Source organism: Alosa sapidissima, chromosome 23, assembly GCF_018492685.1.
Source record: "Alosa sapidissima isolate fAloSap1 chromosome 23, fAloSap1.pri, whole genome shotgun sequence".
In the NCBI taxonomy this organism is placed as follows: Eukaryota; Metazoa; Chordata; class Actinopteri; order Clupeiformes; family Clupeidae; genus Alosa; species Alosa sapidissima.
In genome coordinates this window covers 3894557-3919817 of record NC_055979.1, presented here as the reverse complement: position 1 = coordinate 3919817, position 25261 = coordinate 3894557, and the positions used below count along the sequence as shown (strand labels likewise).

The 25261-nt window shown below is 43.3% G+C and overlaps 1 long non-coding RNA gene across 1 annotated transcript; it reads right to left on the bottom strand.

Moving 5' to 3' along the window:
- Positions 1-1919: 1919 nt before the first annotated feature.
- On the bottom strand, positions 1920-18837 carry LOC121699022. Its single transcript, XR_006026931.1, has 3 exons — positions 18595-18837; positions 17609-17722; positions 1920-2193 (listed from the first exon to the last, which is right to left on the bottom strand). It is a non-coding gene; the product is annotated as an uncharacterized LOC121699022 (long non-coding RNA).
- Positions 18838-25261: the final 6424 nt, after the last annotated feature.

Genomic DNA, 25261 nt, shown 5'->3' with positions numbered 1-25261 from the left:
TTGGATAGACTACTAAGTTCATCTACAGTAGCTCCTTACAACTTGGTGCCTACACTTCATAAACAATGGGCCCTATTTTTGCGACAGAAAACCTGGCGCAAAGTGGATTATTATCCAAACGCAAAGTTTATTCCTACCTTACTCTCGGATTTTTCGCCATTCCCTGGCGCACGATCCAAATTGCTATCGTACACCCTCTAAAAATCATTACGTCACTGAGCGCATTATCAACAATGATATGAATGGGTGCACAACGCACCCTGCTTCTCTCATCCATATGAACGCGCACCAGGACACACATGCAAAACATTACAAATTACACGATTACAATGGGAAACATAATTATAATAAAGATATTACGAAATACATCTCACAATGAGTAGTTATTCACCATCATTTGCAAATTGGTAATGACAGATAAAAGTGACTAGGCGAGAGGCAAGAGGCACATATTAAGCCCAGCTGAAGACGCACTGTCACGAGATGTAAGGAGCAACTCCTCTGCAGGATAAATGTCCTTAGGTTTTTTATTCAGTCATTCAAACAGTATTGGGGTAAGTGTTGCTATGTTTTTGATGGTAACCCATTGTCAGTCAAAGCAAACTGTGTTTAACTGTTTTGTCACAACACGGTGAAGTTAGTTTCACTTTGCCAATGAGTTCAAATAATAGACGAGTGCAGATGCGTGTATAGGCTATACTCTGCTAGGTTTTAGTAATGCATGGTTTAGTGGAATCCCTGTTCCATAAGGTCTCACGTGCAAGCAGATTCCTTCAAATGTGCCACTGATTATCAAAATACTGATGTGCTGTTTGAAGTGGCGCTGCTTGCTGTTAAAGGGAATGACAGATGTCATTCTCATTGGTTTAAATGATGTTATGCCCAAAACACACCATGATTGATTAAGAAACATAGAAAAGCCTTGTTGTGCCATCCGCCTGATGTTTGATAATGTTTGTTATCAAAACCATTCCCAATGTGGACTGGAAAACCCAGTAAATTTAATTAAGCGATTCACTAGTGACCATGCGTTTTAGATCGCTAAAATAGGGGCCAATGTCTTCGAAGCCTGAACAAAGGTATGGCTGCCATTCATTTTTCACTGATAGGCCTATAATAAAGTGTATCCAACATGTTTAGAAAGGTAGATAAATGAAGGTACTGTAGATAGATATACCAAAGAGTATCAGGGACAACCTAAAAAGCCTTTGCCACATATAATCATCAAAAATAAAGTATAAAATCAATGTTGCTTCAATTGAAACAAATGGACAATATAAAGACATCAACCAGCTAGAACATTCTCACTTTTCATGACACATTACACTTGGGTCGACTGCTCTCAAGACTAACGATAGCAAAATGATAAGAAACTGTCATGTAATAAGTAAAAAGGATGGTGGCTAACTTCCAGATGGCTTATCTTGGGTTCTCTTAATAGCAGAAGGTCTTGCTCCTTTCTTTGATAATAAGACGTGTCTCGTGTGGCCTTCCTGACCCTGTTCATTAGGAGACCTCAGCTCTACACGGCTGTCTGTGGGAGCTCACCCCCTACCAGGCAGACTGTCACTGGGGCGTCACATTGGGCTTCATTACGAAGCCATTACGCCTAATTCAGGGCAGCGGTCTGAATCAGTCTCCGGTATTAATGGCTGCCCTCACCCTAGACCTTCACAGGCCTATTGCTGCTGAGAGACGCAGGGGACATGTCACACAGACACACACACACACACACACACACACACACACAGTGACACACAGTGTCAGATTAGTATCACTCCACATAACACTGACTAAAATCACGATTTTGTTAATGGACAATTATGAATATCTATTAAAATAAATTAATTTTATGGCAAGAAGCATAAAAGGCAACATGTTTAATTCACAAATAATAACATATTCTCTATACGGTCATATTCACAACAATTATAAAACTTTGAAACATAAATTGTTCAAGTGAGTGATCAAGCATTTTAGATGTTAAATAAGCTATATGACATTCAGAAGATTTGCTAGTGCATAACAAATATTCCATACAATCCATCAACAACATGGGGAGCAATGGCAACTCCTGCAGGATTACTAGTTCAGCAGCTGCTGTGTGAAAGAGGCTGATGAGGGCGGGGTAGGTCTCGGTTCCTGAGGAGAATTCTAGAAGCTGAAGCCTGTGCGTGTCTCTCTCTCTCTTGGCTGTAAGAGAAGGCAAACCTTATTAGTCTTCCCAGGAGGCAAGGCTCATTGCTTGCCAACCAGGATGAACGGTTCAGTCTTCCTGCCATTGCCCCATTTGTTTGTGCTTTGACACTCCCCTGGGCCTCTGCTGTGCATATGTAAGAGTATGTTAAGTTCTCTGTGTGTGTACAGTGTCTGTGTGTGTGTGTGTGTGGGGGGGGGGGGGGGGGCATAGATGAGTGCCATATTTTCTCTTTCAGACATGTTTCCCTTGAGTGTTCCGTACACTGTGTGTGCATAAATCAGATGGTGTGTGTGTGTGTGTGTATTTGTGTGTGTGTGTGTATGTGTGTGCAGGAGAGAAAGCCAGAGTGAAGTAAGGAGGAATAAATCGATTAGCATCTCTATTCCTGTGTGACTATGCTCAATGCTGAGTGTTACACGGGCATCCCCTCAAGGGATCATTCATTATCCTACAGCCACACACACAGCTTTCTGCAAACACAGTTAGTGCACACGGCTTTGCACTACACACATTAGTAAACATATGGACACAAATCAGGGCACACACTGAAATCAACATTTCACAAGTCACTACCTCATGCACTCATATAGAAACACATACACACACACACACACACACACACACACACTCAAATGCACTAGTCTTCATGCACACCACACAAACCCACATGCACACACTCTCTCTCTCTCTCTCTCTCTCTCACACACACACACACACACAGTCTCACTCTCACACTGCTACAAACCCAGACCCAGCAAACATGAAGAGGAGACAAATAGAAACATGACAAATTAATGTTTAACAAATAAATGTATTAATATCGGAAAAAGACAAATGCAGGGGTTGGCTTCTAGTTGTAAATCGAATGAGAGAATGGAATGGTGACAGGAATCGGTGTGAGAATGGAGAATGGTGGCAGTGTAGTGAATGGAGTGTATGAGAGAGATAGTGAGTGCATGTGACATGGAGGAGAGAACATGTGAGTGTTTAGAGCTACTGTAAGTGTGGGGTCAAGTGTGCCAGGGGTAAGTTGTTTTGGCTTTTGAAGCCAGCTTCCAGATGCGATTAATTGTCAATCAACTGCTCTACCGCCAGCCAAGGCTACGCAGTAGCACAGACAGCCAGAGAGTTGTCACACCACACACACGCACACACACACCGAGTTGGCACGCACAGACAAAAGCCTATGGAGCAGCAGTAATGCAGAGAACACTGAAGCAAAGATGCTGTGGAAGCACTGCTCTGGTATAGAGTTCAGTGAATCTAAAGGTGACGTAGACGCATGACTAGTGATGTAGTTCAACTGAGGAGGACTGACAGGAAAAGTATGGCTGAATTGTAATGAACACACACACACACACACACACACACACTAAAATGCCTTAATGCAACACATCCTGATAAACATGCATTATAAACTATTCCCTTAGTGTATCTGTGGCAGGCTGCAGACCAATGGTATGCAATGCTTTGCTGTATATTTATGACATTAATATGCCCAGATCTGGGGAGTCATGGGCTGTATGCTGGGGGTCCACATAGGTAAAACCTCAATTTCAATTTCAATGTATTGTGCTTATATAGCGCCAAAACATTGCACATGTATCATGGCGCTTTACAGAATGTAGGCAATCAGAGAAAAAGAAAAGAAAAGGAAGAAAGATAGAAGGAAGGCCCATGGGTAACAGGGGCGAGGAAAAACTCCCTAGAATTGGAGATACATATCCACGACTCAAGGGCCTGACCCATCTGCCTAGGGTCAATACGGACAGTAAGGCCTGTAAACAATGACAAATGCATATGACAGTCAGGAGTGGAGAATAGGACATGGTGTTTAAAGCACCTGAGGTGAAAGTTACAAGAGGTGGGATGATTACGTATCCGGTATGATAAAGCATTAATCATGAATTAGTGAGAGAAAGTGCAATAGTCCGGCGGAATTGTCCAGGAAAGAAAGTTGTCAGGGGGCAAGTGGTGGGTCAGCAGACAGGCCAGAATCCGGGCAGAGTTGTCATAGGCAGGTGATGGGGCTGTACGGGCCAGGAATCCAGGTAGGGGGACAGGAATATAGCAGTCAAGGATGGGATTCAGGTGGGATGGGTCAAGAGGAGGGCCAGGCACACGGATGGTTGATGTCTGGTGATGATATACCTCACAAGTGAGGTACAGTAAGGGAGAAGAAAGAGAAATGTAGAATGGGTTAGTATTACTTGAAATCAATGTGGTTAATGTCAAGAAGTGGTCAGTGGTGCTATATATTGTTACATATATTGTTAAATCATAGTGAGAATGGGCAAGAGAGGGAGCTGAGAGAAAGAGAGTAGGGGAGTACATTAGAAGTCAATGCGACTTTTAACAGGCAGCCAATGTAGAGATGCCAGGATAGGGGAAATATGTTCATATTTTTTAGTTCTAGTGAGTGTGCGAGCAGCTGCATTTTGTATAAGCTGTAAGCTCTTTAGACAGGTGTTATTGCAGCCAGCATACAGAGCATTGCAATAATCAATCCTTGAGGTTACAAAAGCATGGATTAATTTTTCAGTGTCTGGTAAGGATAAGGACTTCCTTATCTTTGAAATGTTCCTTAAGTGATAGAATGAAGTTTTGGTAATCTGTTTTATGTGATTACTTAGTGATAGGTCTTGGTCAATTGTAACTCCTAGATTTTTAACACTTGTGGATGAGGATAGTCGAAGATCAGTAAATTTAGCCTGTGATGAGGATAGGATATCCCTCATCTTTTTAGGACCTATAACCATGACTTCTGTTTTATCGGAGTTCAAAAGCAGGAAATTATTTGTCATCCATGTCTTTATATCTCTTATACATGTGTCAAGTTTGGCTAATGGAGTTAATTCGTCAGGTTTTACGGAAAGGTATAGTTGTGTATCGTCTGCATAAGAATGAAATTTAATGCCATGTTTCCTAATTTCAGAGCCTAGGGAAAGCATATAGAGAGAAAATAACAGGGGCCCTAGTACTGAGCCTTGGGGAACCCCATATTTTACCATAGTCTGGATAGACGGTTTATTGTGGACTTGTACAAATTGTCTGCGGTTAGAAAGGTATGATCTAAACCAAGCGAGTGCTGAGTCTTTAATGCCTATCAAATGTTCAAGCCTGTGAAGTAGTATGTCATGGTCTATGGTGTCGAAGGCAGCACTGAGGTCCAGGAGGACTAAAATTGATATATGTCCATTATCGGCAGCAATGAGGAGGTCGTTAAAAACTTTAACTAAGGCTGATTCAGTACTGTGGTGAGCTCTGAAACCAGACTGATATAATTCTTGGATTTTATATATATGTAAGAAGGCACTAATTTGTTTGGACACTATTTTTTCTAGTATTTTCGACAGAAAAGGGAGATTAGATATAGGCCTATAGTTGGCCAGGCTGTTAGGGTCAAGGGTAGGTTTTTTGAGGGATGGCTTAATAACAGATAACTTAAACGACTGTGGTACATGCCCTGATAGCAGTGAGTTATTTATGCAAGAAAGGGAGAGCAGATTTCAGAAGATGAGTAGGGATAGGATCTAGTAGACTAGATTTTGATGAGGAAATTGTGGAAGTGAGGTCTAATATGTCGATAGGTGTAAATGAATTCAAAGTTGTTAGTCTCATCTGTGATTCAATTATGTTTTCACTACCGTTCAGCAATGGAGTACGAATATCTGGTGAGACTGATTGGTTATTAATCTTATCTCTAATTGTTTCAATTTTGTCATTGAAAAAATTCATGAAGTCATTACTGTTTAGGCATATAGGGATAGATTCGGTTACTTCAGTGTGGCTCGTCATCAGGCGGGAAATTGTGGTAAAGAGAAATTTTGTATTATTTTTGTTTTCTTCGATCAGCAAGGAATAGTAGGTTGACTTAGCCTCATTGAGTGCTTTTTTGTAGGTGATAAGGCTATCTTTCCATGCTTGGCAGAAGACTTCCAATTTAGTAGTACGCCATTTTTGTTAAAGTTTGCGCGCTGCTTGTTTGAGGGTTTTTGTTCAACAAATAACTAAAGTTACAATTACTGTAACAGAGTTCAAACAATGAATTAGTGCATGTATACATGGTGTATCTATGACACTGTTCTATAGCTGTCAAGCTGTGGCAATTTGGGTTAAGTGAGGAAGTCATTGAAAGGCAAATGAGAGAATAAACAATTGCAAAAATGCTGTAAAGAAAACGAACATCTCTAGTGGTTATCCACAGCTGGCCGATACTGTGCACCCTCTCCTCTCTGTGCGGTCTCTGCTTGGTTGACAGCTACACAATCTCCCAGTCAGCAGTCCAGAAGCACGCCCCCCCCCCCCCCCCCCCCCCCCCAACCTCCAGGCCTACGGAGAGCTGCACAGATAAGACGTCCCGAGGCACTAGGGAGATGGAGCTGAGGCAGCACATTTGCCCCAGATGCAGGGAGCAGGCGCCCAGATGGAGGCGGAAGCCCACAGACAACAGGAGGATGCATCTGCCTCATCAGATGAGATCAGGCTTCTGCAGCGGGAAAGATGAGAATCTCCAGGTTCCCTTTGTGTTCCCTCGGTCTCTCCCTCTCTCTGTGTGTCTCTCCATCTCTCTGTATCTGTCTCTTTCTCTGTGTTCATCTGTTTGCTTAGATGAGATTCTAGCATCAGGATGAAAGAGGAAACTGATAATCCATGGTTTTTCATTTTTCTCCAGTGTGTGACGTGTGTGCATTCATTTGCATGATCAGAAGAGACTGAATTCCATCATCATGTGTTTGTGTTTGTGTTTGTGTGTGTCTCTCATCTATGTGATCAGACTGTTACAAATGCAAAAAATGAGCGTCTAATAGTGAACTAAAACTAAAGGCCTTCTACAGCTTGTAACCTAACATAACACCCAAGGACCTAACTGCTAACTCCACACGCTAACCCTATGTGTGGTGCATACTTTGGGAGTATGTCCTAACCATAGACTGTATAAAATAGGTCCTAACCCAGTGGTTTTCAAAGTGGGTCCGCGAGGGGGCACCAGGGGAGCCTCAGCAAGATGGAAGGAAAAATAAAAGCAATACATGAATAAATTAAAAACGTTATGAGCAATGTTATAAAATACCATTCTAACAATTTGTTGCATATCTGAACATGCAATATTATTCAAACACATTCCTCATAGTAAACTGTCAGTGTAGTGAAGTGAAGTGCTTGTGGCTAAACGGATAGAGGATGAGCTTAAAGGAGAAATACGATGTAAAATGGATTTTGGATATGGTTAGCATGATAACAAGTTTGAACGTTCGGAGCAAAAACACACTAATCCGTTGCATTCTAAATTTGCCTGTTTTTAGCCGATGCTTCCAAAATGGTAACACTGGAAGCGATAGGGCATCTCTCATGGTAAAAAAATCGCAATTTTTTTAAAGGTTACTTCCGTCAAAAACACACAAGATCTGTGTTGTAGGGACTTAATTTCAAGATGGTGTCGAGGGCAAACAACTCAAGGTATTGTGTCGTATAAACTATCTGTACATTTAGTAAGTTGTCAATGCCTTGTTTTATATGTTAGGACCCTAATTATACTACCAAAGAAGTGTCGGGCTACTTTGAGCATCGTCATCATTTAGTTTTACATTTGCCATAGTATTGTTGATGGGTTTATAAGATCTTGGGGGGTCCTTCTCTTAAGCCCAAGTTAGATCAAAGATTTGAGACGAGACAAGCTGCAGCATTCTTTAAACCATCAACTTTCTGCAACACATGCTCTTAAAACTGGTGGTTCACAGCTCAATGTTGTTTTATGCCCCCAACGTCGTCTTCCAGGCAGTGCTGCCACCGCTGATTTAAAGGCACCTACAGTAATCCTAAACCTAACCCCAACCCCAACCCTAACCTTAATCCATGGCTAACCCTAGTGCCTTCCAGGCAGTGCTGCCTTGAAGACAACGTTGGTGGCATAAAACACCAATAAACTGGTTCACACCAGTGCAAAAATTTGCAACAATCCATTTCAATATCCATAACAACGCCTTTGTTACACAACTCAAAGCCAGATATGAGCTATACAGTATAAACCATAACAATATAAACCACTACTAAATATGAACTAGCTTTATAAACTAACTAGCGTATAAGCCATCAGGTCAGTAAATGTGCATCTGTGTTTAACTTTACTAGCATACCCATTTTGACTGTTGTGAAGACACTGACACAAAACCGAGTTAATAAGCATTTCTTTGTCTCTCCTTGGGCAAAAACTCTGATCTGACACCTCTGCTAGACTGACTATGTGACAACATGTCACACGCTGTGAGGTAAGTGTTCTAAAACCTTGCAAATGCGATTTGACATGACAAATCTTTTGAAACGAATTGCAACAGCTGGCAATGTCTTGCAATGTTTAATTCACACCACTGCAACTTGTAGTGTCTGTAACAGGTCCATCTTGCAAATCTTTGATGTGAATGGGCCTACAGTTCCGCTGCTCTTAATGGTCCTCAGGTCAGTGGCTGTGGCAGTATAATACTAGTAGATTTTATCTAAATATATCATAAAAGCTAGAAAGATACACATTTGTATGCCATGGTTGTGTAACCTGTGTGAAATGAAAAATATTAGGATTCAGAATGCACCTCTGTAATTGGTACAATTCATTATTTAATAAATCAAATATTTATGATAATTTCAGAATATTGCTAAGACTATGTTCAGTAGTTCTACCACAGCATAGTATTAAATGTCTGCTTTCTTTAATTTAATGCTGGGCTGCAGATGAGGGCTCAGACACAAATGCATTAGTTGGAAATGAAGCCGTAAAACCTTTCAACCTCACAATGTGTGCTTCCCCTCAGTGTGTTCTGCTGTCTACCCCAAATGAAAGAGGACTTTTGAAAAAGCTCAATAAACGCAGAAAAAACGATCACAGAACCTGAAATTAGAAACCTGTCAGAGTTGTGTGGGTAGTCTTTTGCAGTGTGCTGCCCTAAACCCCTCACCGTTTTTCACCAGAGATGTACTTGCTGCTTTTATGTAAGAGAAGAGCTTCAGAATGGGACGTGTCTACATAGACAGCCACACAGTATAGATATAGGCCAGATATAAAGATATAGATTGGGATGCCATGGCTCTGGTGCTGTTAATTGACCTGTCGCTAAGCGCCACCCGTAGAACGCTGATGAGCCAATGACAGTCCAGCCTCAATGGGACTCGGACATCAGCTCGGACAACTCCATAGGAAACAAGAGGGAGCAGGCATAAAATGACAAATTAATGGTTATTTATGGAGTTTATTAACTCAAAAAAACCCGACGGATAACCATGGTCAAACGTTTTGCATCGGGGACGTGTAATTCTGATAGCTGGTACCCCGAGAGGCTAGAAAACGGGGTGTATTTTCATCAGCAGTAGCCTACAGGACCTCTCTCGCATTTGCAACAGCTCGACGTAATGTAGGCTACTAAGCCAACAACGTGGGCAAAGGTTCCCTGTTAAATCCCAAGATGAAAATGCACATTAACCAACTACTATATTCTTACTACATCAAATATTAACGTAACCTAACATATCTTAGTATCAATCTTCCACTAGCTAGCTAGCTAGCATTCACGTCAGTAGTTTTTGCACAGTGATTTGCACGGCTACTCGCCACAACTGCTTGTCACCTTATGTATTCTAAAGTTTTGAATACACCCCTCCATAGCATAATTAAGTCCCTTTTGATAGCTTCTGGAGGAAAACGTCGATCAAAACGTCCTCAAAGCCTGCTTTCAATTGTAATGATCTGAGCCTAGCTGTTGACTGTGCTCCCATGATGCTGTGCAGTGTGTGTAATGTTCATGTTCTAAACTGTCTAAACCATGTGGGTTGACAACGTTGTATGTCCTGTCTGTTTATGTTTGCAGCTGGTTACAGTGTTCTTACTGGAGACGGATGCCACCGGTGTGGCGAGCCGGGACACATCGCGTGGTACTGCCCAGCCCCGGCACCCCTCACCCAGTTGGGGACGAGCAGCGTAGTGTTGCACACGGCGGGGAAAACAGAGCATGAAGTGCGGAGAGCTGGCGCGACAAAGAACTCTCCAACTCGCTCCACACAAGTCCGCAGGAAGCGAACTCGCAAAGAGTACTCGTCATCCCAGACTCCGCCCCTCCCCACACAAGCCCGCGAAACTCAAGCCCGCGGAAACAACAGGTCTCATCCAGGTCCGCTCACTGAGGCCGCCACTGCTCAGCTCACGCCTACCAGGGAGGAGCCAAGAGAGCGGGTTGAGCAAACACCACTCTCCGCTCAAAAAGAGCGCGGCCCTCTGTAGAGACAAGGCAAGCCGTAAATGAACTCTGCACTCGTAGCTGTGAGGGGCTGAGTGAAGCACAGAGTAGCCAGGTGCGGAGACTACTAGCAGCGTACACCAAAATCTTCGCTGCAAGAGATGAGGACTGCACCCGAACAAGCCTGGTCCAACACGATATCGACACCGGAAATGCCCGGCCCATCTGACTTCAGCCTCATCGCTTACCGTTCGCCAAACGACAAGCAGCTGAAGAAAAGATCAAGGAAATGGCCGCGGCAGGAGTAATAGAGCCAAGCAGTAGTCCCTGGGCTGCGCCGGCTGTACTCGTCCGGAAGAAGGGCGGCTCGTGGCGGTTCTGTGTTGACTACAGGCGCCTCAACCAGGTAACCCGGAAAGACTCCTACCCACTCCCCCGCATTGACGATGCGCTGGACAGCATTGCCGGCTCCTGCTGGTTTAGCTCGCTGGACTTATGCAGTGGCTACTGGCAGATTGAGCTAGCCCCGGAAGCTCGGCCGAAGACAGTGTTTACCATCGGGCAAGGGCTGTGGCAGTTCCGGGTACTTCTGTTCAGCCTATGCAACGGGCCAGCGCATTTTGAGCAGCTGATGGAGCGTGTCCTGGCGGGCATTCCACGAACATGCTGCGTGGTTTACCTGGACGACATCCTGTGTCATGCAACAGACTTCACCGGTGCCATAGGACATCTGGAAAAGGTGTTCGACGCCATACGGGGTGCTGGGCTCAAACTGCACCCGAAAAAGTGCCACCTGTTCCGGAGGCAAACCGGATTCCTGGGCCATGTCGTGGGGGCCGCCGGAGTGGCTACCGACCCAGCTAAGGTGGAGATGGTGAGACGTTGGCCTGTTCCGCGCGATGGAGCTGAGCTGCGGAGCTTCCTGGGCCTGGCGTTATATTACCGGCGTTTCATCCGGGACTTTGCTACAGTCGCCAGCCCGCTACATCATTTGACGCACAAAGGCCAGCTCTTCGAGTGGACGCGAAAGTGCGACGCGGCATTCCGGCGGCTGCGGAGGGCGCTATGTGAGGCCCCAGTGCTCGCTTTCCCTGACCCTCAACTGCCGTTCATCCTGGAACCCGACGCCAGCAACGTGGGTGTCGGTGCCGTCCTCTCTCAAGCAGGCGAGCAGGTAGTCGCATACTTCAGCCGCTCACTGGACCTGGCGTGACCCGCAGAGAAATGTTGGCAGTGGTGGTGGCAGTGCGCCATTTCCGAACCTACCTCTACGGAAAACGGTTCCTGCTGAGAACGGACCATGCATCGTTTACCTGGCTGCTGAACTTCAAAGAACCAGAGGGCCAGCTGGCTCGAGGCGCTCCAGGACTACGACATGGAGATTCGACACCGGGCGGGTCGCCTTCACGGCAACGCGGACGCACTGTCCAGGCGTCCATGTGCAGCAGACCAGTGCCAGCACTGCCACCGGGGGGAGGAGAGGAGCCTGGCCGCGGCTCAACCGGAGCCCGCTCGTCGGCTACAGGCTGCATCACCGCTGGAAGAGAGAGAGAGAGTCGCTGTTGTCAACGCTCGCCAACAGCATGCCAGTGAGGGGGCCAACGCTCGCCAGCAGCACGCCAGCGAGAGACTCAACGCTCGCCAGCGCCGCGCCATCAACAGAGCCACCGCTCGCCAGCTTCACGCCAGCGAGAGAGTCAACGCTCGCCAGCAGCACCCCGAGGTCGTCTCACCGCCTTCCGCTACCAGCTACAGTGATCGAGAGACCGGAGACAACGCACCGCAGCCCAACGCCACAACGCAGCACTGCAGAGCGGCAGCTGGGGCCACGGACGCGCAATCGGAGGACGCCACGCTCGGCCGAGTGTGGTCATGGATCGAAGGCAGTCAGCGACCGCCATGGACTGACGTATCAGCACTCGATCAAGAGACCAAAGCGATTTATTCACAGTGGCCGGGAATAGTAGCACGTCAAGGACTGTTGTATAAACACTGGCAAGATCCCGATAGACAATCTGACATTTTCCAGTTTCTGGTTCCTGCTGGATTACGAGCCTGTGTACTGGAACATGTGCATGGGGCAGTGGGGGCAGCTCATTTCGGCATTGCAAAGACTCTTCGTCGGCTGAGAAGCTATTGGCCGGGATGCAGGCTGGACGTTGAACTGCATGTTCACTGCTGTGACGCCTGCACAGTGCAGTCGGGGCTCCCATGGAGCGGGTAGCCGTCGATGTCATGGGCCCACTGCCAGTCACAGAGCGGGGAAATCGCTACGTGCTTGTGGCCATGGACTATTTTACTAAGTGGCCGGAGGCGTATGCAGTGCCAGATCAGAGTGCCCAGACGACAGCGTTTGCTGAGGTTTGCCAGCTGCATCCACAAAGCGACGGGCTGGTGGAATGGTTTAATCGAACGCTAGCAGTGCAGCTGGCCATATTGGCCGACCGCCGACAAAAGGTCTGGGACTTACACTTGCCCCTGGTGCTCTGGGCATATCGCACAGCGGTGCAAGAGTCAACGAAATGCACACCAGCAGCTCTGATGTTCGGGCGAGAGCTACACACACCGGTGGACTTGGTGTTCGGTCCGCCTCCGGAAGCGGAGATTGGAGGTAAGCCAGGGCTGGAATACTACAAGCAGCTATGCGAGAGACTGAAAGGAGTACACGAGTTGGCCCGGCAGGCTATGAGTGAAGCTGGAATACGTCAAAAGCGAGCTTACGATACGCACTGTCGCGGCCAGGAGTTCCAGACCGGCGATAAAGTTTGGGTGTACTGCCCGGAGAGAAAGAAAGGCATTTCCCCGAAACTCACTAGCCAGTGGGTCGGGCCGTGCGATGTCTTGGAGAAGCTGTCGGACGTGGTCTATCATGTGAGACTGATTAAGCGGCGGAGAGTTGTGGCTCTCCACCGTGATCGACTGGCCCCGTATCGACCCCTGGCCTCAGCTGAGGGTCGTGGAGACTTGGACACTGACTCTGTGGAACTTGGTGACAATGGAGCTGTGGCTCTAACACCGGTCACCGTGCAGCCTTCACCGGAAGTCACCTCCGGTGACAGCGGGGCGCCCACAACACCAGTGTCGCGTCCCAGCCAGGCTCATGGACTGACGTAGGGTAAGACTTGAGTCAAGGGGACATGGACTAAGTCTCGGGGGGGCTCGTCTGAGCCTAGCTGTTATGACTGTGCTCCCATGATGCTGTGCAGTGTGTGTAATGTTCATGTTCTAAACTGTCTAAACCATGTGGGTTGACGTTGTATGTCCTGTCTGTTGTGTTTATGTTTGCAGCTGGTTACAGTGTTCATAACTAGCGTTGATTGGTGTGTGTTTTAGATACAGCCTCATATAGATGTTTAGTGCTAGAGCATAAGGGCCTGGTCTGGGCCGGAATTATGTGTTTGTGTGTTTTGGTGCATAACCAATAAAAACCATTCAGAGACAACTCTGCAGTTTGTTACAATATACTGTCAGCTGCCATTATCCATAGTGTATTTCTAATCAAGTCTGGTTTGTTTGTCCGAGTTTTCACACGGTAACAATGGGGGGCTGGGCTTAGCGACAGGTCAATTCAACACTGGCCAGAAGCTCAACATGCAGCAGTGCTCTTGGAATGTTGCTATGACCTCTCTGAATAATATTGCTGGCAGACATATGCAACACACACACACATACACTCTCTCTCTCTCTACTCCACTCACTCCACTCGTCTCTCTCATTCCCTTCCTCTTCTCTCTCTCCTGCTGCCTTGCTCAAGCCAAGCCCAAAGGCCTGTAATGTGCTCAAATGATGTGTTTTTATCACATCCACACTGAATCAAGGCTATTTGCAGACATCAGACAGGAAGAGATTGAGAGCGAAAGAGAGAGGTAGGTGGAGAGAGAGAGAGAGAGAGAGAGAGAGAAAGAAACAAAGGCAAAAGAAAATGAAGCCTATGTTCCTCTGGAGATGACCAGAGTACCTTCCAGACAGACACTGTGTTAATCGCAGTATTAAGATAGATAGATAGATACTTTATTGATCCCCAGGGGAAATTCAAGAACACAGGACACATTTTATTTTTATAAATTTTATAAATTAAGGACACAGAACTGTCGGGACACTTTCTCAGGGCGTCCAGACAGATCACATGCAAAAATGACTATGTTCCTATTAATTCAAGGTAAGGAGCTTGAAAGAGTATTGCGAGGGAGCAGTCAAGCCTCACTTGCCATTTTTTTAATCCTCCTGTTGTGTTCCTTTTATGTTTACTAGTTTTGTGTTCTCGGTCAGAAATGGCCGCTGGATTATAACTTGTTATAAATCCATAGTAACACACCATCTAATGTTGTGCTAGACCTTTGTATCAACTTGTATACTTCCATTTGCCGATTGTTTTTAATCTTTTATTTTACGATATCGATTTACAACCTATTCACCAATCAGACTGCGGATGGGTGCTTAAACAGATATGAGAAAGAACACCAGAACGCACTAGATCCTGCTAGCCTACTCTGTGTATATCCCTCATCAGAACTTCAATATTGCGCTTTTGTGCCTCTGTTTGGAGTGGATAGGCCACCTTGAAGGTGCCGCTCCATTTTGTATGATATTCTTTTAAATAGTGACAGCGTTGTTGCATATCAGATACACAGGCTTTGTAAAACCGGGTAAGATGACCGCAAAATTTTCTTTCCATTCCTCTTTATAGGCCCAACTGTTTTTCTCCCAGCTAACTCCTGTAGTTCACTTCTCACTCTGCATGCTAATTTTTCTTGTAGGCAAACAATAAACATTGTAACAACCAAGTAGCCTATTTAAGAATAAAAGTAAGATAGACTTTAGAAGAAGTAATTAGAATCAGTCAGTCAGAATTGTAGCTGTAGTAGTTCCTACATTCACTATTCACGATATTGAAAAGGCAGATAAAACAGAGTTCATCAAGAAAAATGAATTACTCAAGTAGGCTATACCATCAGTGGGCCCATTTATGGTTTATTTTTTATCCATTCTCCGGTTGGATGCGTGTGTGGACTAATAGACCATCCAGCGGAGCTGCATTTAATAGTAGGCTACACTGCTAATAATTGCTTTAAATTGCTAATATGGACTTCTGGAATGTTCTGAAATGCAAAAAAGCCTAATAGAATAGCATGTGATAAAATATCTATAGAAATTCAGCGATTAATAATCATTTGACAGCACTAAACATTTTACATCATGATCTGCCCTTTCTAACCTTGGTGAATGGATAAGCATGTTGGTGATGAATATTTACAAGGAGGAGTCTTACAGTATATGAGTTAGAATTGCGGTGAAGCATCAAAGAATAGGCATAATGTTATGAGGTACGCCTCCAGTGTGACATGTTTGTTAAATAGGATATAGATCTTCATGAGAATATTGTAAAACAAAGTGTAAGTTAAAAGCAAGTTTGGTAACACTTTACGGTAAGGGTACATGAATTATCATGAATTCGTGCATGAATTAATTCATGATTTATACATTACTTCATTCCTTAATATCTTATGAATTATCAGGAATTGACATGAGTTCATAGTCTCTCATTCATGACCTCATGCATGAACAACACATCAAAAAAAGCATTAGGTACGATGGGTACATCATTATGAATTATGACTTCTTAAGCATGATCATCATGATTACATGAATTAAAGGTTAATTGCTCATGAGTTCATCATGTCTGTGGCCCCTCAACTAAAGTGGTGAATAATGACGTGTTTAGAGAACTGCAAAGTTGTGTTCAAATCAGAATTTGAGCAGTGATGACCACATTTTTGGCAGAAAAAGAAACAATCATGATCATGCTTAATAAATCATAATTCATAATGATGTGCCCATCGTACCTAAAGCATTAAGGGATGTGCTGTTCATGTATGAGGTCACAAATGACAAACTATGAACTCATGCCAATTCCTGATGATTCATGAGATATTAAGGAATAAAGTAATACATAAATCATGAATTAATTTATGCATGAATTCATGATAATTCATGTACCCTTACCGTGAAGTGTTACCGCAAGTTTTGCCCTTGTACTGACCTACTGGGCTGTGGTTTGGATAAATTATATCTGAAATAAAAATGCTACGCCTTGGAAACATGACAATTTAAAGGTTGCTCAGGGCAGGTGGCAGGTGCTATGGCAACGCAAACGGGGACTTGACTGTTCATAAACGTTCAAAAGGTTGTGAAGCTATAGACTCTGATTTAGCTTAAGTTCAGCTGCTAAAATTGTCTTTTAATCAGAACATCTTCGCTCTTTACGTAGGAGGAGAACCATGGCACAACTCTGCTGCAGGTTTGTCATTTATCTGATTTTGACCCAGCAGAGCAGGTCATACGACACACCACCACTTTTATGTATGAGTCATCATGATGGCATCCTCTTAGGCTGTATGAATATTAATAGAACATCAACTAATCATAAATGCAATTCATCCAATGGTAAATTAAATAGGCTCTGAACTTTACTTTTTCAAAAGTTGTAACAATGGCTTTAAACTCATTTAATCTGTTCTGCTATGCCTGCCTTCTGCTGTTTGCATTTTCAAGTCTTTCTGTCCAATGCCAGTACTATCTTGTATAGTACTTGTATTGATCTTGCAAATGAAAAGCCTTTCAGTAAAGGACAGAGGTTCCTCTCTGAAGGCTTTTTGTTTTCTCTGTTGTTTATCTGTTATTTTTACAGTATACTAGGCGCTTATTGCTATTTTTCCTATAACTCTAAGATGCTAGACGCCTCAGAGTAAGGGAGGTCATTAACACACATAGCTAACAATCTTTTCCTAGCTTCTCGTATGGGGGTTTGAGAATTGAGAATGGTTCCTCATAGCTCCCTATCCTGCTCCTGTAAAATGTTGTACTGTACATGTGGACACTGGGGTATTGTCACTCATTTGCAGCTTTCATGTGCTGCAGTCCTTTTCAAATGTGGTCTCAAGGAAAATTGCCCACAAGTGCCCAGTTGGTATAGCAACTGTGTGGTGCTGGACTGTGAGTTAGGCTACTTCATGAAAGACTGAATACCAGGAGCCAAACCTCCCACATACATTTTGTACAGTACATGTTGTTAAGTCGTAACATATAACATATTTTCAGAAATATCAGAATGACTATATGATTATTCATAAAAATTACTACAATAGGTGACAAACTGTACAGGCATACACACACACACACACAATACCTTGTGAAGACGGCAATAACTGATTGATGAGAACTCTGACAATGAGATGATGTGCCAAGTCATGTGAGTATCCATGCTTTCTTTCACTGTGAGGTTACTTCCTGCATGATCTGTCTGTGATGAAGAGAAAACAGGAGCATCTATGCCTTAGGCAACACAAAAAATGTGTGTGTGTGTGTGTGTGTGCACGCACACATACATGTGAGAAAGTGTGGTGGTGATGACATTATTGTAGTATGTTATGTATGCTATTATGTGGTGTTAGCTGTTTCCTTATTGTACTGGTGAATAGTGGTTGGTTTGTTGTGTTTTGTAGTGTCTTGTGTGTGTGTTTGCTTGTGTTTGGTGTCATGTTGTTAAGAGATTCTCACAGAGAGCACACACTCATCTGAGGCAGGATCCTAGTGTTATCTCAGCAGAGACACAACAGATGAGAACAAGTCATTCACAAGGGACTAATGCCCATCATCAGCTCACTCATATTGGACTTCGGGGACAGTGTGTGTGTTTGTGTGCGCGTGCGCAGTGTGTGCGCATTTGTGTGTGTGTGTGTGTGAGAGAGAATACAAGAATGTCTTTCATCCCAGAATGTTTTTGTGTGTAAAACCCTGCTTATGAGTACAGTATGTGTGAGTTTGAATGGCCTGATTTACAGTACATGTGTACAAACATTCATGTTACATTCAGTTCCAAAATTGTTCATTAAGCATCAGCTTTTGTAATGTGTCGCTAAACCGAATGCAACAGACTAGATAGAAGTCAGTTTGATCCACTGTTTTCGGGAGTCACAGATAAATGGAGAGCATTTGCCACAGCACAGGCCTGGTATGAAATGTGCATACTGCTAAGTTTTTCTGAGGGGAAGGTCGCTTGTGTGTGTGTCTATTTGTGGTAGTGTGGAAGTGTTTGGCTAATTAATTTATCAGTCATCCTCCTCCTCCTCTTCCCTAAGCACACGTTCATCATTCCCTTCTTCCTCCTCCCACCTCTTGGCTTGTAGAGATGCTGGCATCTGCTATGGCACTTCCACACCTCCACTCTTGACCATTTCAATAAGCCAGGCTCTGCAGGGAGAGCGCGAGGAATTCTGATCCTGGTTATTTATGCTAGCTGCTTTTTGACGACTGATGGCTGGAGACGGAGGCTTTATTCAGGGGCCTGGCAGAAGGAACAGATGGCCCACAAGGGGTCCTCCTGATGGGGGATGCTCCACAGCTGATGGGAGGTTGAGTGGAGGCAGTGAGTGTGAGCACTTCCTGGACACACAGTCTGGCTTCATTCAGAAATTCCTGCACAAATACATTGTGTTCTACTGAACAGAGATTCCACAGAGTCCTCTGACTGTCACTGAAGGGCAAGTACAGTGTTCTATCTCAGAATAAAACTATTTTTGTCTGTGACTGAAGCATTAAGAGTAGCTAAAGCCTCTGCTCAGTCATCAGTATCAATCCTACTTGACTTCGCTGCAGCCTTTGATACTGTAAGCATGGCATTCTCCTCTCTACATTATCTGAGCAGGAGATTTCTGGAAAAGCTCTTAACTAGTTTGTATCCTACCTTAAAGGATATTCATTCAGTCTCATGACCTCACCACAGATGTGCCTCAGAGATCAGTATTAGGGCCCCTTCTTTTATGCACAGTATTTCCACCACTTCTTTGGGTGAGATCATTTGCTCCCATGGATTTGCCTATCACTGCTATGTGGATGATACTCAGTTTACCTGTCTTTCCCACCTGATGACTTTTAGATCATATTTCTGCATGCCTTAATTCAGCCTGGATGAAAGATTGACACCTCCAGCTTAATCTCTGAACATCTAGCTTGGCTTATCTTCACTGACCCCTACTTAATAGGCACGTAACTTGGGCTTCACAATTGATGACCGACTAAGTTTCTCTGAGCATGTAGCCTCAATCACAAAATCATGTCGGTTTATCCTTTACGACATTAGGAAGATCAGACCTTACCTGACACAAGATGCCACACAACTTCTTGTACAGGCCATGGTTATCTCCAAGCTGGACTATTGCAATTCATTGTTAGCTGACCTGCCTGTTTGTGTCGTGAGACCATTCAAATCACTCTGGCCTATTAGGAGCCCTACTGGATCTGCTCCCTGCTATTTGAATTCCATGATCCAGCTCTACATCCCCAATTGCCCACTGTGGTCCTCTGATTAGCGTCTGCAGTGTCCACCAGCCAGGAGGTTCAGTGTTCCGACCCGCTACAGCAACTTATTGCAATTGCTATATAATATTATATTGCTATAGCAATTTATTACAAGCAAGAAGACCTGCTCAGAGAGTGGCAGAAGTGCCGTTCACCATAGTGTTTATGTGCCATCAAAATGATTTTGGGAACTTTATTTTAATTCAGTGGGATTCAGTTTCTGATTAGTATTACACAGTTCTTTGATATTTGATCGGTGACTAAATCAGAAGAGTGCTATTTAGCTGACCGCTAACACTAGGTAACATGACTAAACTGTTTTCTTATGGGATATATATGGTTTTCTCTGGATCAGACACAGTAACTTCACAATTTCCTTCTTAAATTGTAGGCTGTTAAGTTTTTTTCTGACTTATCCACCTAAGTGCAACACCATAGAAAAGCCTACAATGTGGTGAAACAGACGCTACACTCCAAGGGATTCCAATACGGGCTACAGTATCCTGCCAAGCTTCGAGTCAAATACCATGGAAAAGACATTATTTTTCAGAACCCTCAAGAAGTTGATGCGTTCCTGCAGAATATAGACAGTGAATCCCCAGGAGGGACCTGATTAGTGGATATGGCCTTCTTGAGCCTTGAATTTCAAGGTGAGGAGGGCTACTTTAAGCAGCGTGAATTTAGTCTGTGACATCTAAATAACTTTACGGTTGATTGATTGAATAGGCTATCCTAGCCTGCATAATTAATATGATAGTCTGTCGATTATGTAGGGGACCGTTCGTTATTTATAAACGGGGTCACCGGAGGGATTTTGAGTGCTTCAATCAAAAGTTGCATGACCCTCCCCAGCCTGCAAGAAAATTTTCAACGACCCTCCAGCAGTCTTTTTAAAAAAGACATGACCCTCCCCGGCCAATTGTCGATATCTTCCGCCCACGCTGTAAAGCGCTATGAAAAGACATCGACTTAAGCAATCTTTCTAAACTCACCCTCTGCTTTCTGATCTTACACATCACACTTCACCAAGATAGTAGATTTACTCACTAACATTGTTGTGGAAACACAATAAGCATGGTAACTAAATGCACACTTCCTGCAACTGCATACCTACTTGAAATAAGTTACTCCTCTAGTAAGTATTCACATGAAATAAAACAATAAAACATTGAGACCATTCAACAAAGCACACTGGGTAATAACATATTCAACACATGAACTTGTTGCTATGGACTCGTCTCTAGGCTTCCTCAGTCATTGTAAAGCTGTCGAAGCTGAACATTGTCCAAAACTCAATTTCTCAGACGAGCGTCAATTTGGGAGCTTGACTACACTCCTTCTTTCTCAAATGACTTGAAAATGCCGTTTGCACAATTTCACAAATAATCACAGGGACCGAAAAATACCTAACATGCCAAATTTTTCCGGGTTTAGGCCTATCATTTTAACTTTTCCCCGCTGTCTTGCCATTTTAATATTTTCCCTTAGAATATCCCATATTACTGTAATACTCTCCTAACATTAGTCCTGCATTCTGGCCTGTGTGTTGTCCTGTTGTTACCCCTTGCCCTTCCAGAGAAACAGATGTATTCAAATCATCGTTTTGCTTGCTTAAATGCGAACTCAGAGTGATGTTAACCTACAGTAGGCCTATTTAAGTTAACGACGTGGTTGTCGTGAGAGCACGATTCATTGGCGCTTGCAGTGTTCGGCCGTAGGCTATGTCTATGTGCGCACCTGCCAGGCTAAGAGCCAAAGAAATCCCCCTGTATATTCACTCCAAGTTGGCCTATCATAACTTACCAACTCTACACTGTAGACCATAAACTGGCTATTTATATGACCAATGTATTTGTTCAACTGTATGAAGCAGAATTACGCACTACTTGGAACGTAACACATTTTTGTTGGCAGGAGAGAGAATGACAGTGATTAACAAATTGCACTTGTTGCTGGCTACCAATAAATAGGGCCTACTATATATTTTTTTGCAAACAACAAAAACAGAAAGGATGGAGACAGCAAAGCTAGAGATGGGCAGGAACAAGGTCAATTGGTAGAAATGCTTGTCAAAACGTTAGGAGCTGGATGTGTGGATGAATGAAGCACAAGTATGCTTTATAAGCATGCACACTGTTTAAAGTTAGGCTAGGCTACACGGTAAACTAAGTAAACCAAAGTTAAATCTAGCTTTTTTAGGGCTGGATAAAGTTGACCAAATGGATATAGGCTGTTAGGCGTGAATAAAGTAGGCTACTTTGTTGCTCAAACCCTTCCAACGTGGGGACGGATGTTGACATTTTCCGTATTTTGCGTGAGAAACCCGGGAAATCTCCCTTATTTTCATTGTTCAATGTTGACAGAGCTATGGGATGAAAGAGAACGTTATATGGCGACAGAAATCAACAATCAAACAAGCCACTTTGATTTTTTGCTGTTTTCATTAATACAAAAGATGGGTGACCCCCCCCTCCTAGACAAAAAAAAGTTAGGTGACCCTCCCCTCAACAAAGAATAAAAAGACATGACCCTCCCCTATTTTCCTCCGGTGGCCCCGTTTATAAATAACGAACGGTCCCTAGCTAATATAAGAGTGAGCTATTTGAGATTTTCCAATGGGAACGATTTTGGTTATAACACACAACAATTTACTATACAGAAATATTCTATAAGGATTGTTAGACATGTTAGACATGAGTAATCAGATATGTAAAATATCATCATGGAATGTTCGTGGCCTGGGTGGATTGGTTAAACTAAAACAAGTTATGACTAGACTTAAACACTTGAATTCTAAAATTGTGTTCCTTCAGGAAACACACTTGGTGTCAACTGAGGTTATTAGACTGAGAAGAAGATGGACAGGTCTACACAGCTAATTTTTCATCTCATGCAAGAGGTGTGGCTATTTTAATCCACAAATCCATTCCCATTCAGATTAACACCACCAGTTTAGACCCCTGGGGCAGGTACATAATTTTACAGGGAAGTCTGTTTGGTCATCACCTCAACTTGGTTAATATATATGGCCCTAATAAGGACGACCCAGACTTTTATAACAGTATTTTTCTATCACTTGCATCATTAAGAGGGGAAATTATAATGGGAGGAGACTTCAATTGTGCATTAAACCCCAATATCGACCGTGAGGGTGGTCAGGACTTATCTCACAGTCAAACAAGAAAAGTAATTCTACACTTTATGGAAGAGTTGGGCCTTTGCCATGTATGGAGGAAAAATAACCCTGATAAAAGAGAATTCTCCTGTCATTCAACCACACACAGGACTTATTCACGGTTAGATTTTTTCTTGATTTCTAGAACTCCACTATTTAGGGTTGAGAATTGTTATATAGCAGTATAATACTATCTGACCACGCCACAGTATCTTTAGAGTACAAGGTCCATAAAGAATACTACGGACCCCCTAGTTGGAGATTTGATAACAAATGGCTACATGATCCAGAATTCATTCACTTTATCAACACAAATATAGATGTGTTCTTCCAGGTCAATACATCTGAAACGTCATCCTTAATCAGATGGGACACCTTTAAGGCTTATCAGAGGGCAGATAATTAGTTATACTAGCTACAAATCCAAGGAACTTAAAAACAAACTGTTTGAAATAGAAAAAGAAATTAAAGCATTAGAAAATAAGGTTATAGTTAATAAAACTCCAGCTCTGGAACATAAATTAACTCTACTCAGAGCTCACTATAATGAAATTTCAGGAAATAAGGCCCTCAGTAATTTAAATAGATTAAAACAGCAATTCTATGATCAGGGGGAAAAGGCTGGAAGATTGCTTGCCTGGCGTATTAAAACTTTACAGAATGAGAAAACAATTCACGAGATAGAAGATTCAAACGGAATTATTACAACAGACCCCAAGAAAATAAATGAAACATTTCAAACATTTTATCAATCATTGTACAGCTCAGACATTACAGCAGACAAAAACTTATTGAATCATTTTCTTGATGGTCTAGCATTCCCTACTCTCTCCGCAGAAGACAGAGAGGTTCTGGATAGGCCACTGGAACTGGATGAGCTGTACAAGGCCCTAGCTCATATGCAGACAGGGAAAGCAGCAGGCCCAGATGGGCTCCCTATTGATATATACAAGATCTTTAAAGATAAGCTGCTACCCCCCTTTTTCGATATGATCAAAGAGGCTTTTGGGACTAACTCCCTGCCACCTTCTCTTTCCGGAGCACTTATTACCGACATCCTAAAGCCTGGTAGATCACCATCTAAATGTGACTCGTACCGACCTATATCTCTCCTGAACTCTGACACAAAACTTATAGCTAAAGTCATAGCGCGGAGATTGGAACAGTTCCTGCCAGGTCTTATACATGAAGATCAGAATGGATTCGTCAAAGGCAGACAGGCATTTCATAATTTGAGAAGAGTGATGAATGTTATCTATGCTGAGGGGGGAAGCCCAGATACGGCCATTCTATCCCTGGATGCCGAGAAGGCTTTTGACAGGGTGGAATGGTCATATCTATTTGAAGTACTCCAAAGATTTGGATTGGGAGAAAACATCATTAAATGGGTGAAATTACTATACAGCCATCCAAGTGCGGTAGTGTTGACTAACTCTATAGCATCAAAGCCCTTCAGTCTGTCTAGAGGAACACGTCAAGGATGTCCATTATCGCCCCTTCTATTTAGAGCCATTGGCACAAACAATCAGATCCCACCGTCTGATTAATGGAGTAACAATAGGAAATTATGAACACCGCATCAGCCTCTTCGCGGACGACATTATACTCTTCTTAAAACATCTGGCCCAATCACTGCCTACACTTCTTAGTATAATAGAGTCCTTTGGGAGGATCTCAGGCTATAAGGTGAATAGTACCAAGTCTAAAAACTGTTTATGAATGACGCAGAAAGAAACAACCCAATAGTGGGAACTGAGTTTCATAACTCCCAATGGTTTTAAATATCTGGGAATAAAAGTCACCCCTAGCGTAGATGACCTAGTCTCAGAGAACTATAATCCAGTCTTAACATCTATAACAGACTCTGTTAAAAGATGGGCTGACCTTCCCATATCATTAATAGGCCGTGTCAATATCATTAAAATGAATATTTTGCCAAAATTGTTATATCTTTTTTAGTCCATTCCCTTAAACCCTCCACCCACTTTATTTTCTAGACTGAAAGAACTAATAACTAACTTAATTTGGAATAATAAACGCCCTAGACTTAGACTCTCCTTACTATATATGCCTTACGATAGAGGGGGACTCCAAGTTCCAAACTTCCAATGGTATTATTGGGCCGCCCAGATTAGAGCTGCCATGTTCTGGTTCTTGGATGATTTTACCACCCCTTGGGTCAGAATAGAAACTGCCACTACATCTTCATTACCTTTAAATTTGTATTTATATTCTGATGCACTAAAAAAATTGATAAAAGACACCCATAATCCTTTTGTTAAGAATACCATTAAAGTCTGGTACAAA